This window comes from Taudactylus pleione, unplaced genomic scaffold (genome assembly GCF_031769625.1).
Source record: "Taudactylus pleione unplaced genomic scaffold, aTauple2 ptg000152l, whole genome shotgun sequence".
Classification (NCBI taxonomy): Eukaryota; Metazoa; Chordata; class Amphibia; order Anura; family Myobatrachidae; genus Taudactylus; species Taudactylus pleione.
This window is the reverse complement of record NW_028284554.1, coordinates 736,261-754,188: the sequence shown is the minus strand read 5'-3', so window position 1 is coordinate 754,188 and position 17,928 is coordinate 736,261. Positions and strand designations below refer to the sequence as shown.

At 45.9% G+C, this 17,928-nt stretch overlaps 1 pseudogene; it reads right to left on the bottom strand.

Moving 5' to 3' along the window:
- Window positions 1-16,267: 16,267 nt before the first annotated feature.
- LOC148522176 (5S ribosomal RNA) lies at window positions 16,268-16,386 on the bottom strand (annotated as a pseudogene).
- Between the last annotated feature and the right edge of the window lie 1,542 nt (window positions 16,387-17,928).

Below are 17,928 nucleotides of genomic sequence, written 5' to 3'. Positions count from 1 at the left end.
TGTATGTATATATATATATTAGGGGTGTGCACCGGCCACTTTTCGTGTTTTGTGTTTTGGTTTTGGATCTGGATCTTTCTTCGTGTTTTGGATCTGGATTGGTTTTGCCAAAACCACCCTTCCGTGTTTTGGGTTCTGGGTTTTGTGTTTTGGATCTGTATTTTTTTGAAAAAAAGCATAAAAACAGCTAAAATCACAGAATTTGTAGGTTTTTCTGCTCCTATGCTATTATTAACCTCAATAACCTTAATTTCCACTCATTTCCAGTCTATTCTGAATACCTCACACCTCACAATAGTGTTTTTATGTCCAAAAGGTTGCACCGAGGTTGCTGGATGACTATGCTAAGCGACACGAGTGGGCGGCACAAACACGTGACCCATCTAGGCGTGAAACTGCAGTGGCAGACAGGATGGCATTGAAAAACTAGGCCCCAAACTGTACATAATGCAAAGAAAAAAAAGAGGTGCAAGATGGAATTGTCCTTGGGCCCTCCCACCCACCCTTATGTTGTATAAACAGGACATGCACACTTTAACAAACCAATCATTTCAGCGCCAGGGTCTGCCACACAACTGTGGCTGAAATGATTGGTTCGTTTGGGCCCCCACAAAACAAGCTGGCAATTAATCTGTCCCTGCACAAACTGGCTCTACGGAGGCAAGATGTCATCCTCATCCTCCTCATCCACCGATTCCTCACCCTCTTCAGTGTGTACATCCTCATCCTCACAGAGTATTAATTCATCCCTGCTGGAACCACAGGTCCCTCTGTACGTTCTGGAGGCTGGTCTCCCTGGAAGAGTTGATAATTAATTTTATGAACATCATCTTCTCCACATTTTGTGGAAGCAACCTCCTACGCCTTTCGCTGACAAGGTTCCCGGCTGCACTAAACACTCTTTCGGAGTACACACTGGAGGGGGGGCAACTCAGGTAAAATAGAGCCAGTTTGTACAGGGACCTCCAAATTGCTTCTTTTTCCTGCCAGTACAGGTACGGACTGTCTGACATGCCTACTTGGATGCTGTCACCGATGTAATCCTTTAACAGACAGACGCACGCTTGTCGCTGCTGCTTTGAGGATTCAAGTGCGGCTACAGCCCACACAATTCACAAAGACAGAAAAAAAAAAGAATATTTTATTGTTTGTGGAGCACACTTTGAGGGTGTCACCACCCTTTAACAGACAGACGCACGCTTGTCGCTGCTGCTTTGAGGATGCAAGTGCGGCTACAGCCCACACAATTCACAAAGACAGAAAAAAGAAGAAGAATATTTTTATTGTTTGTGTAGCACACTTTGAGGGTGTCACCACCCTTTAACAGACAGACGCACGCTTGTCGCTGCTGCTTTAAGGATGCAGGTGCGGCTACAGCCCACACAATTCACAAAGACCGAAAAAAAAAGAACAATATTTTAATTGTTTGTGTAGCACACTTTGAGGGTGTCACCACCCTTTAACAGACAGACGCACGCTTGTCGCTGCTGCTTTAAGGATGCAGGTGCGGCTACAGCCCACACAATTCACAAAGACAGAAAAAAGAAGAATATTTTTATTGTTTGTGTAGCACACTTTGAGGGTGTCACCACCCTTTAACAGACAGACGCACGCTTGTCGCTGCTGCTTTGAGGATGCAAGTGCGGCTACATCGCACACAAGTCACAAACACATTAAAAAAATAGTTTTTTATTTTTTGGAGCACTTTGAGAGTTACACCACCCTTTAACAGACAGACGCACGCTTGTCGCTGCTGCTTTAAGGATGCAGGTGCGGCTACAGCCCACACATTTCACAAAGACCGAAAAAAAAAGAACAATATTTTAATTGTTTGTGTAGAACACTTTGAGGGTGTCACCACCCTTTAACAGACAGACGCACGCTTGTCGCTGCTGCTTTGAGGATGCAGGTGCGGCTACAGCCCACATAATTCACATAGACAGAAAAAAGAAGAAGAATATTTTTATTGTTTGTGTAGCACACTTTGAGGGTGTCACCACCCTTTAACAGACAGACGCACGCTTGTCGCTGCTGCTTTAAGGATGCAGGTGCGGCTACAGCCCACACATTTCACAAAGACCGAAAAAAAAAGAACAATATTTTAATTGTTTGTGTAGCACACTTTGAGGGTGTCACCACCCTTTAACAGACAGACGCACGCTTGTCGCTGCTGCTTTAAGGATGCAGGTGCGGCTACAGCCCACACAATTCACAAAGACAGAAAAAAGAACAATATTTTAATTGTTTGTGTAGCACACTTTGAGGGTGTCACCACCTTTTAACAGACAGACGCACGCTTGTCGCTGCTGCTTTAAGGATGCAGGTGAGGCTACAGCCCACACAATTCACAAAGACAGAAAAAAGAAGAATATTTTTATTGTTTGTGTAGCACACTTTGAGGGTGTCACCACCCTTTAACAGACAGACGCACGCTTGTCGCTGCTGCTTTGAGGATGCAAGTGCGGCTACATCGCACACAAGTCACAAACACATTAAAAAAATAGTTTTTTATTTTTTGGAGCACTTCGAGAGTTACACCACCCTTTAACAGACAGACGCACGCTTGTCGCTGCTGCTTTAAGGATGCAGGTGCGGCAACAGCCCACACATTTCACAAAGACTGAAAAAAAAAGAACAATATTTTAATTGTTTGTGTAGCACACTGTGAGGGTGTCACCACCCTTTAACAGACAGACGCACGCTTGTCGCTGCTGCTTTAAGGATGCAGGTGCGGCTACAGCCCACACAATTCACAAAGACAGAAAAAAGAAGAAGAATATTTTTATTGTTTGTGTAGCACACTTTGAGGGTGTCACCACCCTTTAACAGACAGACGCACGCTTGTCGCTGCTGCTTTGAGGATGCAAGTGTGGCTACATCGCACACAAGTCGCAAACACATTAAAAAATATATTTTGATTTTTTGGAGCACTTTGAGAGTTACAACACCCTTTAACAGACAGACGCACGCTTGTCGCTGCTGCTTTGAGGATGCAAGTGCGGCTACAGCCCACACAATTCACAAAGACAGAAAAAAAAAGAACAATATTTTAATTGTTTGTGTAGCACTCTTTGAGCGTGTCACCACCCTTTAACAGACAGACGCTCGCTTGTCGCTGCTGCTTTAAGGATGCAGGTGCGGCTACAGCCCACACATTTCACAAAGACAGAAAAAAAAAGAACAATATTTTAATTGTTTGTGTAGCACACTTTGAGGGTGTCACCACCCTTTAACAGACAGACGCACGCTTGTCGCTGCTGCTTTGAGGATGCAGGTGGAATCTAGACGGGATTTGGAACCGAGGACACACTACCTCCATCAATTGTCTAAATCCCACTGCACTAATGTCGGATACCGGACGCACGTCAAACACCAACATAGCAGTCAAGGCCTCAGTTATACGTTTTGCTTCAGGATGACTGCTGTCGTACTTCATCCTCATCGCTAGGGACTGTTGGAGGGTCAATTGTTTAGTAAAAGTAGTGATGTTCCTACTTCCTCTCTGGGATGATGAACAACTCCCAGCAGCAGAAACAGCACTAGGAGGAAGTGGACGTGCAGGACGTGCAGCCACAGTGCACACAAGTCACAAACACAGAAAATAATTTTTTTTTTGGTTTGGACTGGAGTGTACTTTGGGGGTTACAGCACCCTTTAACAGTCAAGCCAGCCGGCCCTTTACTTATGACACAGGCGCACGCTTGGCACTACTTTGTTGATGCACGTGCGGCTACTGCGCACACAATTCACAAACACAGAAAATAATTTTTTTTTTGGTTTGGACTGAAGTGTACTTTCGGGGGTTACAGCACCCTTTAACGGTCAAGCCAGCCGGCCCTTTACTTATGACACAGGCGCACGCTTGGCACTACTTTGTTGATGCACGTGCGGCTACTGCGCACACAATTCACAAACACAGAAAATTATTTTTTTTTTGGTTTGGACTGGAGTGTACTTTGGGGGTTACAGCACCCTTTAACGGTCAAGCCAGCCAGCCCTTTACTTATGACACAGGCGGACGCTTGGCACTACTTTGTTGATGCACGTGCGGCTACTGCGCACACAATTCACAAACACAGAAAATAATTTTTTTTTTGGTTTGGACTGGAGTGTACTTACGGGGGTTACAGCACCCTTAACGGTCAAGCCAGCCGGCCCTTTACTTATGACACAGGCGCACGCTTGGCACTACTTTGTTGATGCACGTGCGGCTACTGCGCACACAATTCACAAACACAGAAAATAATTTTTTTTTTGGTTTGGACTGGAGTGTACTTTGGGGGTTACAGCACCCTTTAACGGTCAAGTCAGCTGGCCCTTTACTTATGACACAGGCGCACGCTTGGCACTACTTTGTTGATGCACATGCGGCTACTGCACACACAATTCACAAACACAGAAAATTATTATTTTTTTGGTTTGGACTGGAGTGTACTTTGGGGGTTACAGCACCCTTTAACGGTCAAGCCAGCCGGCCCTTTACTTATGACACAGGCGCACGCTTGGCACTACTTTGTTGATGCACGTGCGGCTACTGCGCACACAATTCACAAACACAGAAAATAATTTTTTTGGGGGTTTGGACTGGAGTGTACTTTCGGGGGTTACAGCACCCTTAACGGTCAAGCCAGCCGGCCCTTTACTTATGACACAGGCGCACGCTTGGCACTACTTTGTTGATGCACGTGCGGCTACTGCGCACACAATTCACAAACACAGAAAATAATTTTTTTTTGGTTTGGACTGGAGTGTACTTTGGGGGTTACAGCACCCTTTAACGGTCAAGCCAGCCGGCCCTTTACTTATGACACAGGCGCACGCTTGGCACTACTTTGTTGATGCACGTGCGGCTACTGCGCACACAATTCACAAACACAGAAAATAATTTTATTTTTGGTTTGGACTGGAGTTTACTTTGGGGGTTACAGCACCCTTTAACGGTCAAGCCAGCCGGCCCTTTACTTATGACACAGGCGCACGCTTGGCACTACTTTGTTGATGCACGTGCGGCTACTGAGCACACAATTCACAAACACAGAAAATAATTTTATTTTTGGTTTGGACTGGAGTTTACTTTGGGGGTTACAGCACCCTTTAACGGTCAAGCCAGCCGGCCCTTTACTTATGACACAGGCGCACGCTTGGCACTACTTTGTTGATGCTCATGCGGCTACTGCGCACACAATTCACAAACACAGAAAATAATTTTTTTTTTGGTTTGGACTGGAGTGTACTTTGGGGGTTACAGCACCCTTTAACGGTCAAGCCAGCCGGCCCTTTACTTATGACACAGGCGGACGCTTGGCACTACTTTGTTGATGCACGTGCGGCTACTGCGCACACAATTCACAAACACAGAAAATAATTTTTTTTTTGGTTTGGACTGGAGTGTACTTACGGGGGTTACAGCACCCTTAACGGTCAAGCCAGCCGGCCCTTTACTTATGACACAGGCGCACGCTTGGCACTACTTTGTTGATGCACGTGCGGCTACTGCGCACACAATTCACAAACACAGAAAATAATTTTTTTTTTGGTTTGGACTGGAGTGTACTTTGGGGGTTACAGCACCCTTTAACGGTCAAGCCAGCCGGCCCTTTACTTATGACACAGGCGCACGCTTGGCACTACTTTGTTGATGCACATGCGGCTACTGCGCACACAATTCACAAACACAGAAAATAATTTTTTTTTTGGTTTGGACTGGAGTGTACTTTGGGGGTTACAGCACCCTTTAACGGTCAAGCCAGCCGGCCCTTTACTTATGACACAGGCGCACGCTTGGCACTACTTTGTTGATGCACGTGCGGCTACTGCGCACACAATTCACAAACACAGAAAATAATTTTTTTTTTGGTTTGGACTGGAGTGTACTTTCGGGGGTTACAGCACCCTTAACGGTCAAGCCAGCCGGCCCTTTACTTATTACACAGGTGCACGCTTGGCACTACTTTGTTGATGCACGTGCAGCTACTGCGCACACAATTCACAAACACAGAAAATAATTTTTTTTTGGTTTGGACTGGAGTGTACTTTGGGGGTTACAGCACCCTTTAACGGTCAAGCCAGCCGGCCCTTTACTTATGACACAGGCGCACGCTTGGCACTACTTTGTTGATGCACGTGCGGCTACTGCGTACACAATTCACAAACACAGAAAATAATTTTTTTTTGGTTTGGACTGGAGTGTACTTTCGGGGGTTACAGCACCCTTTAACGGTCAAGCCAGCCGGCCCTTTACTTATGACACAGGCGCACGCTTGGCACTACTTTGTTGATGCACGTGCGGCTACTGCGCACACAATTCACAAACACAGAAAATAATTTTTTTTTTGGTTTGGACTGGAGTGTACTTTGGGGGTTACAGCACCCTTTAACTGTCAAGCCTGCCGGCCCTTTACTTATGACACAGGCGGACGCTTGGCACTACTTTGTTGATGCACGTGCGGCTACTGCGCACACAATTCACAAACACAGAAAATAATTTTTTTTTTGGTTTGGACTGGAGTGTACTTACGGGGGTTACAGCACCCTTAACGGTCAAGCCAGCCGGCCCTTTACTTATGACACAGGCGCACGCATGGCACTACTTTGTTGATGCACGTGCGGCTACTGCGCACACAATTCACAAACACAGAAAATAATTTTTTTTTTGGTTTGGACTGGAGTGTACTTTGGGGGTTACAGCACCCTTTAACGGTCAAGCCAGCTGGCCCTTTACTTATGACACAGGCGCACGCTTGGCACTACTTTGTTGATGCACATGCGGCTACTGCGCACACAATTCACAAACACAGAAAATAATTTTTTTTTTGGTTTGGACTGGAGTGTACTTTGGGGGTTACAGCACCCTTTAACGGTCTAGCCAGCCGGCCCTTTACTTATGACACAGGCGCACGCTTGGCACTACTTTGTTGATGCACGTGCGGCTACTGCGCACACAATTCACAAACACAGAAAATAATTTTTTTTTGGTTTGGACTGGAGTGTACTTTCGGGGGTTACAGCACCCTTAATGGTCAAGCCAGCCGGCCCTTTACTTATGACACAGGCGCACGCTTGGCACTACTTTGTTGATGCACGTGCGGCTACTGCGCACACAATTCACAAACACAGAAAATAATTTTTTTTTTGGTTTGGACTGGAGTGTACTTACGGGGGTTACAGCACCCTTAACGGTCAAGCCAGCCGGCCCTTTACTTAAGACACAGGCGCACGCTTGGCACTACTTTGTTGATGCACGTGCGGCTACTGCGCACACAATTCACAAACACAGAAAATAATTTTTTTTTTGGTTTGGACTGGAGTGTACTTTGGGGGTTACAGCACCCTTTAACGGTCAAGCCAGCCGGCCCTTTACTTATGACACAGGCGCACGCTTGGCACTACTTTGTTGATGCACATGCGGCTACTGCGCACACAATTCACAAACACAGAAAATAATTTTTTTTTTGGTTTGGACTGGAGTGTACTTTGGGGGTTACAGCACCCTTTAACGGTCTAGCCAGCCGGCCCTTTACTTATGACACAGGCGCACGCTTGGCACTACTTTGTTGATGCACGTGCGGCTACTGCGCACACAATTCACAAACACAGAAAATAATTTTTTTTTGGTTTGGACTGGAGTGTACTTTCGGGGGTTACAGCACCCTTAACGGTCAAGCCAGCCGGCCCTTTACTTATGACACAGGCGCACGCTTGGCACTACTTTGTTGATGCACGTGCGGCTACTGCGCACACAATTCACAAACACAGAAAATATATATTTTTTTGGTTTGGACTGGAGTGTACTTTCGGGGGTTACAGCACCCTTAACGGTCAAGCCAGCCGGCCCTTTACTTATGACACAGGCGCACGCTTGGCACTACTTTGTTGATGCACGTGCGGCTTCTGCGCACACAATTCACAAACACAGAAAATAATTTTTTTTTTGGTTTGGACTGGAGTGTACTTTCGGGGGTTACAGCACCCTTAACGGTCAAGCCAGCCGGCCCTTTACTTATGACACAGGCGCACGCTTGGCACTACTTTGTTGATGCACGTGCGGCTACTGCGCACACAATTCACAAACACAGAAAATAATTTTTTTTTGGTTTGGACTGGAGTGTACTTTGGGGGTTACAGCACCCTTTAACGGTCAAGCCAGCCGGCCCTTTACTTATGACACAGGCGCACGCTTGGCACTACTTTGTTGATGCACATGCGGCTACTGCGCACACAATTCACAAACACAGAAAATAATTTTTTTTTTGGTTTGGACTGGAGTGTACTTTGGGGGTTACAGCACCCTTTAACGGTCAAGCCAGCCGGCCCTTTACTTATGACACAGGCGCACGCTTGGCACTACTTTGTTGATGCACGTGCGGCTACTGCGCACACAATTCACAAACACAGAAAATAATTTTTTTTTCGGTTTGGACTGGAGTGTACTTTCGGGGGTTACTGCACCCTTAACAGTCAAGCCAGCCGGCCCTTTACTTATGACACAGGCGCACGCTTGGCACTTCTTTGTTGATGCACGTGCGGCTACTGCGCACACAATTCACAAACACAGAAAATCATTTTTTTTGGGTTTGGACTGGAGTGTACTTTGGGGGTTACAGCACCCTTTAACGGTCAAGCCAGCCGGCCCTTTACTTATGACACAGGCGCACGCTTGGCACTACTTTGTTGATGCACGTGCGGCTACTGCGCACACAATTCACAAACACAGAAAATAATTTTATTTTTGGTTTGGACTGGAGTTTACTTTGGGGGTTACAGCACCCTTTAACGGTCAAGCCAGCCGGCCCTTTACTTATGACACAGGCGCACGCTTGGCACTACTTTGTTAATGCACGTGCGGCTACTGAGCACACAATTCACAAACACAGAAAATAATTTTATTTTTGGTTTGGACTGGAGTTTACTTTGGGGGTTACAGCACCCTTTAACGGTCAAGCCAGCCGGCCCTTTACTTATGACACAGGCGCACGCTTGGCACTACTTTGTTGATGCACGTGCGGCTACTGAGCACACAATTCACAAACACAGAAAATAATTTTTTTTTTGGTTTGGACTGGAGTGTACTTTGGGGGTTACAGCACCCTTTAACGGTCAAGCCAGCCGGCCCTTTACTTATGACACAGGCGGACGCTTGGCACTACTTTGTTGATGCATGTGCGGCTACTGCGCACACAATTCACAAACACAGAAAATAATTTTTTTTTTGGTTTGGACTGGAGTGTACTTACGGGGGTTACAGCACCCTTAACGGTCAAGCCAGCCGGCCCTTTACTTATGACACAGGCGCACGCTTGGCACTACTTTGTTGATGCACGTGCGGCTACTGCGCACACAATTCACAAACACAGAAAATAATTTTTTTTTTGGTTTGGACTGGAGTGTACTTTGGGGGTTACAGCACCCTTTAACGGTCAAGCCAGCCGGCCCTTTACTTATGACACAGGCGCACGCTTGGCACTACTTTGTTGATGCACATGCGGCTACTGCGCACACAATTCACAAACACAGAAAATAATTTTTTTTTTGGTTTGGACTGGAGTGTACTTTCGGGGGTTACTGCACCCTTAACGGTCAAGCCAGCCGGCCCTTTACTTATGACACAGGCGCACGCTTGGCACTTCTTTGTTGATGCACGTGCGGCTACTGCGCACACAATTCACAAACACAGAAAATAATTTTTTTTGGGTTTGGACTGGAGTGTACTTTGGGGGTTACAGCACCCTTTAACGGTCAAGCCAGCCGGCCCTTTACTTATGACACAGGCGCACGCTTGGCACTACTTTGTTGATGCACGTGCGGCTACTGCGCACACAATTCACAAACACAGAAAATAATTTTATTTTTGGTTTGGACTGGAGTTTACTTTGGGGGTTACAGCACCCTTTAACGGTCAAGCCAGCCGGCCCTTTACTTATGACACAGGCGCACGCTTGGCACTACTTTGTTGATGCACGTGCGGCTACTGAGCACACAATTCACAAACACAGAAAATAATTTTATTTTTGGTTTGGACTGGAGTTTACTTTGGGGGTTACAGCACCCTTTAACGGTCAAGCCAGCCGGCCCTTTACTTATGACACAGGCGCACGCTTGGCACTACTTTGTTGATGCACGTGCGGCTACTGAGCACACAATTCACAAACACAGAAAATATTTTTTTTTTTGGTTTGGACTGGAGTGTACTTTGGGGGTTACAGCACCCTTTAACGGTCAAGCCAGCCGGCCCTTTACTTATGACACAGGCGGACGCTTGGCACTACTTTGTTGATGCACGTGCGGCTACTGCGCACACAATTCACAAACACAGAAAATAATTTTTTTTTGGTTTGGACTGCAGTGTACTTACGGGGGTTACAGCACCCTTAACGGTCAAGCCAGCCGGCCCTTTACTTATGACACAGGCGCACGCTTGGCACTACTTTGTTGATGCACGTGCGGCTACTGCGCACACAATTCACAAACACAGAAAATAATTTTTTTTTTGGTTTGGACTGGAGTGTACTTTGGGGGTTACAGCACCCTTTAACGGTCAAGCCAGCCGGCCCTTTACTTATGACACAGGCGCACGCTTGGCACTACTTTGTTGATGCACATGCGGCTACTGCGCACACAATTCACAAACACAGAAAATAATTTTTTTTTTGGTTTGGACTGGAGTGTACTTTGGGGGTTACAGCACCCTTTAACGGTCAAGCCAGCCGGCCCTTTACTTATGACACAGGCGCACGCTTGGCACTACTTTGTTGATGCACGTGCGGCTACTGCGCACACAATTCACAAACACAGAAAATAAATTTTTTTTTAGTTTGGACTGGAGTGTACTTTCGGGGGTTACAGCACCCTTAACAGTCAAGCCAGCCGGCCCTTTACTTATGACACAGGCGCACGCTTGGCACTACTTTGTTGATGCACGTGCGGCTACTGCGCACACAATTCACAAACACAGAAAATAATTTTTTTTTGGTTTGGACTGGAGTGTACTTTGGGGGTTACAGCACCCTTTAACGGTCAAGCCAGCCGGCCCTTTACTTATGACACAGGCGCACGCTTGGCACTACTTTGTTGATGCACGTGCGGCTACTGCGTACACAATTCACAAACACAGAAAATAATTTTTTTTTTGGTTTGGACTGGAGTGTACTTTCGGGGGTTACAGCACCCTTTAACGGTCAAGCCAGCCGGCCCTTTACTTATGACACAGGCGCACGCTTGGCACTACTTTGTTGATGCACGTGCGGCTACTGCGCACACAATTCACAAACACAGAAAATAATTTTTTTTTTGGTTTGGACTGGAGTGTACTTTGGGGGTTACAGCACCCTTTAACTGTCAAGCCTGCCGGCCCTTTACTTATGACACAGGCGGACGCTTGGCACTACTTTGTTGATGCACGTGCGGCTACTGCGCACACAATTCACAAACACAGAAAATAATTTTTTTTTTGGTTTGGACTGGAGTGTACTTACGGGGGTTACAGCACCCTTAACGGTCAAGCCAGCCGGCCCTTTACTTATGACACAGGCGCACGCTTGGCACTACTTTGTTGATGCACGTGCGGCTACTGCGCACACAATTCACAAACACAGAAAATAATTTTTTTTTTGGTTTGGACTGGAGTGTACTTTGGGGGTTACAGCACCCTTTAACGGTCAAGCCAGCCGGCCCTTTACTTATGACACAGGCGCACACTTGGCACTACTTTGTTGATGCACATGCGGCTACTACGCACACAATTCACAAACACAGAAAATAATTTTTTTTTTGGTTTGGACTGGAGTGTACTTTGGGGGTTACAGCACCCTTTAACGGTCTAGCCAGCCGGCCCTTTACTTATGACACAGGCGCACGCTTGGCACTACTTTGTTGATGCACGTGCGGCTACTGCGCACACAATTCACAAACACAGAAAATAATTTTTTTTTGGTTTGGACTGGAGTGTACTTTCGGGGGTTACAGCACCCTTAACGGTCAAGCCAGCTGGCCCTTTACTTATGACACAGGCGCACGCTTGGCACTACTTTGTTGATGCACGTGCGGCTACTGCGCACACAATTCACAAACACAGAAAATAATTTTTTTTTTGGTTTGGACTGGAGTGTACTTTCGGGGGTTACAGGACCCTTAACGGTCAAGCCAGCCGGCCCTTTACTTATGACACAGGCGCACACTTGGCACTACTTTGTTGATGCACGTGCGGCTTCTGCGCACACAATTCACAAACACAGAAAATAATTTTTTTTTTGGTTTGGACTGGAGTGTACTTTGGGGGTTACAGCACCCTTTAACGGTCAAGCCAGCCGGCCCTTTACTTATGACACAGGCGCACGCTTGGCACTACTTTGTTGATGCACGTGCGGCTACTGCGTACACAATTCACAAACACAGAAAATAATTTTTTTTTTGGTTTGGACTGGAGTGTACTTTCGGGGGTTACAGCACCCTTTAACGGTCAAGCCAGCCGGCCCTTTACTTATGACACAGGCGCACGCTTGGCACTACTTTGTTGATGCACGTGCGGCTACTGCGCACACAATTCACAAACACAGAAAATAATTTTTTTTTTGGTTTGGACTGGAGTGTACTTTGGGGGTTACAGCACCCTTTAACTGTCAAGCCTGCCGGCCCTTTACTTATGACACAGGCGGACGCTTGGCACTACTTTGTTGATGCACGTGCGGCTACTGCGCACACAATTCACAAACACAGAAAATAATTTTTTTTTTGGTTTGGACTGGAGTTTACTTACGGGGGTTACAGCACCCTTAACGGTCAAGCCAGCCGGCCCTTTACTTATGACACAGGCGCACGCTTGGCACTACTTTGTTGATGCACGTGCGGCTACTGCGCACACAATTCACAAACACAGAAAATAATTTTTTTTTTGGTTTGGACTGGAGTGTACTTTGGGGGTTACAGCACCCTTTAACGGTCAAGCCAGCCGGCCCTTTACTTATGACACAGGCGCACGCTTGGCACTACTTTGTTGATGCACGTGCGGCTACTGCGCACACAATTCACAAACACAGAAAATAATTTTTTTTTGGTTTGGACTGGAGTGTACTTTCGGGGGTTACAGCACCCTTAACGGTCAAGCCAGCTGGCCCTTTACTTATGACACAGGCGCACGCTTGGCACTACTTTGTTGATGCACGTGCGGCTACTGCGCACACAATTCACAAACACAGAAAATAATTTTTTTTTTGGTTTGGACTGGAGTGTACTTTCGGGGGTTACAGCACCCTTAACGGTCAAGCCAGCCGGCCCTTTACTTATGACACAGGCGCACACTTGGCACTACTTTGTTGATGCACGTGCGGCTTCTGCGCACACAATTCACAAACACAGAAAATAATTTTTTTTTTGGTTTGGACTGGAGTGTACTTTCGGGGGTTACAGCACCCTTAACGGTCAAGCCAGCCGGCCCTTTACTTATGACACAGGCGCACGCTTGGCACTACTTTGTTGATGCACGTGCGGCTACTGCGCACACAATTCACAAACACAGAAAATAATTTTTTTTTTGGTTTGGACTGGAGTGTACTTTCGGGGGTTACAGCACCCTTTAACGGTCAAGCCAGCCGGCCCTTTTCTTATGACACAGGCGCACGCTTGGCACTACTTTGTTGATGCACATGCGGCTACTGCGCACACAATTCACAAACACAGAAAATATATTATTTTTTTAGCACTTGGGGGGAGCACCCCCGATGGACAGAGCACCCCCTGGACAACACTACAGCACCCCTTTAGGACTGGGACACTGCACCGGACTTTGGAGTGGACACAGCCCCTATGGAGAACTGACTGCACAACACAGTCCAGCCAGCCCCTATGGACTTTGAAGTAGTGGACACAGCCCCTATTAACAACAGCAGCACAGCACAACACAGCCAGCCCCTATGGACTTTGAAGTAGTGGACAACAGCAGCACTACACTACACTACACTACACAGCCCTAACTCCCACCCTCCCTCTTCACTGTCCACAGCTGAGTGAGAAAATGGCGCCGACGTGGGGACCTTATATAGGATCCAAAACCCGCGAGACTCGGAAGGCGGGATGATGACGTTTTGCCTCGATTTCAGATCCGAGTCAGGCGGGAAAAGTCGAGCCTGATTCGGATCGGACTCGGATCGGGGGGGCTCGGGGGGGTTCGGATTTCAGAAATCCGAACCCGCTCACCCCTAATATATATATATATATATACATATATATATATATGCATATGTCTATATGAATATACATATAAACACACACACATGTATATAAATATATACATATATATATATATCAAACATATATATATATACACATATAGTGTACACAAAGGTTGAAATGTGAGCGACAAAAGTGCTTAGTATACTCTATTAACTATTTAAATAATTCAGTAAATCTGTGAAAAACGCTTAGTAATTCATATGTAGTGTTTTAAAACAAAGTACAGAAATAAACACATAAAGTGCCAAGTGAATAATTTAACCTCATTAAATAATATATGCAAGTGAATAAATACGTGTTTAAATTAATAGGAATATATCTAAATATTAAAATAATTATTTAATTCATAAATATGACACCTACAATCATGAAAAGTACATAAAAACATAGCAATAAATGATATACATAGGATAAAAAGGAGGAATAAACTGAAAAAAGCTTATCTTTTAGATAAAAAAGAAATTGAAGAGTTCATGGATGTATGAGCAGCCCCCCAACGCGTTTCGTCAATCTATGACTTCATCAAGGGGATACCTAGCTGTTAATGCCCTCCGGCTTATAAACCCCACTAATAGGGACAATTGACACTCATTATGACATCACTTCCTGTCAGTAATTTTTTATTTATTTTTTTTTTTTTTTTAATCTTCCTTATTACTGATATATTACAGTGAATCTATATATTCTGTAGTCACGTTATGTCCATCAGTCCTAAAAGCATGTAATTTAGTAGTTTTATAAAATATAAATTGAATAACAAACTGCGGGCTGTCATCACTTCCGCCCAAAAGTCAGGCCAGTTTTGTCTTGGAAGTCCGGCCACTTCCACCCTGATGCTCAGTCTTGTGATCCCGTCATCACCAAACACGCGACTCATTGCGTCGTGCTTACAGTGCTGTATAGGTACGCACTTCCACCCTGGGTTTCGATCTGGTAGCCGCGTCATCAAAGTGCGACTCGTCCAGTCGCGCTAATAGTGCTTGTCGAGGTGCATGCTTCCGCTCCCAGGATACGGTACTTCCGCTTATCCTTTTGCTCCTGCGCATGCGTAGTGCCTCCTGGCAGCGGCCATCTTTATGGATCCTATTCACCTCAGGATATCTTGTAACCGCGGCCATCTTTCTGGATACTTCTTAACCAGCCGCCATATTTAAAACTCCGGCACTCCTATATTAACCTGTGCAACTCTGGGCAAAACCTTAGGGAATGAATATTCAATTAATTCCAGCTATAAAAAGAAGAAGAAGGGGGAAGGATTAGAATATTTATTAAATAATCATCCTAATAAGGGAAAGACCTATATTGTCTTTCACCTATATAAACCCATAGAAACATAGATTTACATAGCTGATCAAAAACTTTATATAACTAGTCACAACTACTCAGAAAAGCATGTATGTATGCCTATATATAAACATATATCAGGATAATCCACAATTATATAGCTAATTGTTCCAAAAGATTATTTTCAACATATTATACTAAAGGAAAAGGAAAAAGAAAAAAGAGAAAAGAAGAAAAAAAAAAAAGGGGGGGGGGGATGTTCTTAAAAAACCACATGGTTTCAGAGAAGGGGATAGCAAATAAAGCAAATATCCTAAATCCACAAAACCTAATAGTGTATTTTATAATAAATACATATGTATAAAAATGTCTATTAAAAAAAAAAAAAAATTTTTTTTTTATGAAAAATTCTTTTACAATATTTTTTGGCACATACATGTATATAAATTTCTTGAGAACTGTATTAAAAGAATCAGGAAAAGCTTTAAAAAATCAATAAAATATTGATAAAATATTAATTTCTTCACTCAAAAATGTATAATCCAGGCTTTAAAGTAGAATGGCTGTTCTTATTGAAAAGTCTCGATTCCAACATTATTTGCTTTGATCTTAGGAGATGCTTATTATTGAGAAGTCTCTGTTCCAACATAATTTGCCTTGATCTTGGGAAATGCTTCTTATTTCATATCTTTCTTCCGATTTTTTACTCCGATTTTACTATGGGATTCCAGGGATTATGCTTAACTGTGCACTTTGCTTACAACTACAGTACCCGGTATTCCCTGGAGGTCCCCCATCCAAGTACTGACCGGGCTCATTTCAACTTAACTTCCAAGAGCAGACGAGATTGGGTGTTTGAAAAATGGTTTGACTGTAGGAAATAGCTTCTACAGTATATGTATGTATGTATATATACACATATATATACATACATACACACTACAAGATCATTGTTCCGAGGGGGACACACTCACTGACAGCTGCGCCGAGGAGAAGGGGGCGGTTGCTGGATACAAAGCAGCAGCCGCCGGGTCAGAAGGAGAAGAAGAACACTGGCAGGTCCAGCAGACATCATCAGCAGCCGCTGGGCCGGAAGGAGAAGGAGGACACTGGCACACATCAGCAGCCACCGACCGGAAGGGGGAGGGCACCTGCACACATCAGCAGCAGCCACTGGGCCGTGAGGGGAAGCACACAGAGCAGCAGCTGCCGACGGACACCCAGCAGCTGCCGACGGGAGGAGGGGGTGGAGGGTGTGCTGGCTTGGGAACAGCAGCGCTGTAGAAGAGTGGGCCAGCCTGGTGGACATTTCAGCACCGGGGGAAGAGGGTGGAGTAGCACCAGTGCAGGGAGTCACTGCAGCGCCAGAAGAGCATGGGCCTGCCAGGGGACACTACAGAGCCGGGGGAAGGGGATGGAGTAGTGCCAGGATGGGGAGTCACTGCAGCACTGGAAGTGCATGGGCCTGCCTGGGGACACTTCAGCGCCGGGGGAAGGGGACCCAGCCGTGCCGGGAGAAGATAAAGTGGTGCTGGCTGTCAGTCGTGAAGGTCACACAGGCTGCCCGATCACTGCTGGACACAGTTATCGGGATACACTGGAGCCGCACGGGGAGGGGGGTGCCGCCAGGTGCCCGATCACTGTGGCCAGCAGTGATCGGGACACACTGGAGGGGCAGCTACGGGTGCAGAGGAACCAGCAGGTCCCTCTGATGTTGGCAGCTGTGGGAAGAATAGCTTCCCACAACCACCCAGTGGTCATTTAAGGCTGGTTGTATGAGATACAACTATGTCAGTTAAAGCCCAGTCTGGTATAATCGTATTTGATACGACTGTGCCAGGCAAGTGGTTAAATTCTATATCACACCCCCTCCCTATCTCTTGTGTCCCATATACGTCTTTGAGTGACCCCTGTATCTATCACTGTACTCTATACCTCTCTCAGTGTCCCTTATATCTGTCACTATCCCCTCCACTTCTCTCAGGGACCTATTCCATTATGTTAAATATCGCAGCAAGTGTCAGCAATTCAGCATTGGCGCGGAGACAGCTGGTCCGAAAATCAGCTGTCCCCTTTAGTAGAGGTGATACTTAGCACTGCCAAGTCTGATTTGGCAGTACTACTATGCATGTGTGAGCTTGGGTTCACGCATGCGCAACTTCCGAGCAGTGGCGGAGGGATGGGAACGGATCCCTTTTCACATCTGGGACTCCTTCCCATAGTGAAGCAGCTGCAGTGTGGGAATAAACACCATCTGAAGATAGTGATGCTCCCGCAGTCAAGCACTGAAAATTTTGTATTGGTATTTTCGGAGCTTGGATGAATTTAGGTCCCCATACTAGTGTATGCGTACAGCGGGACAGATTGGGAATGAAAGGTAGGCAGGAGATATCAATGATATCATCTCCTGCATTACCTTAT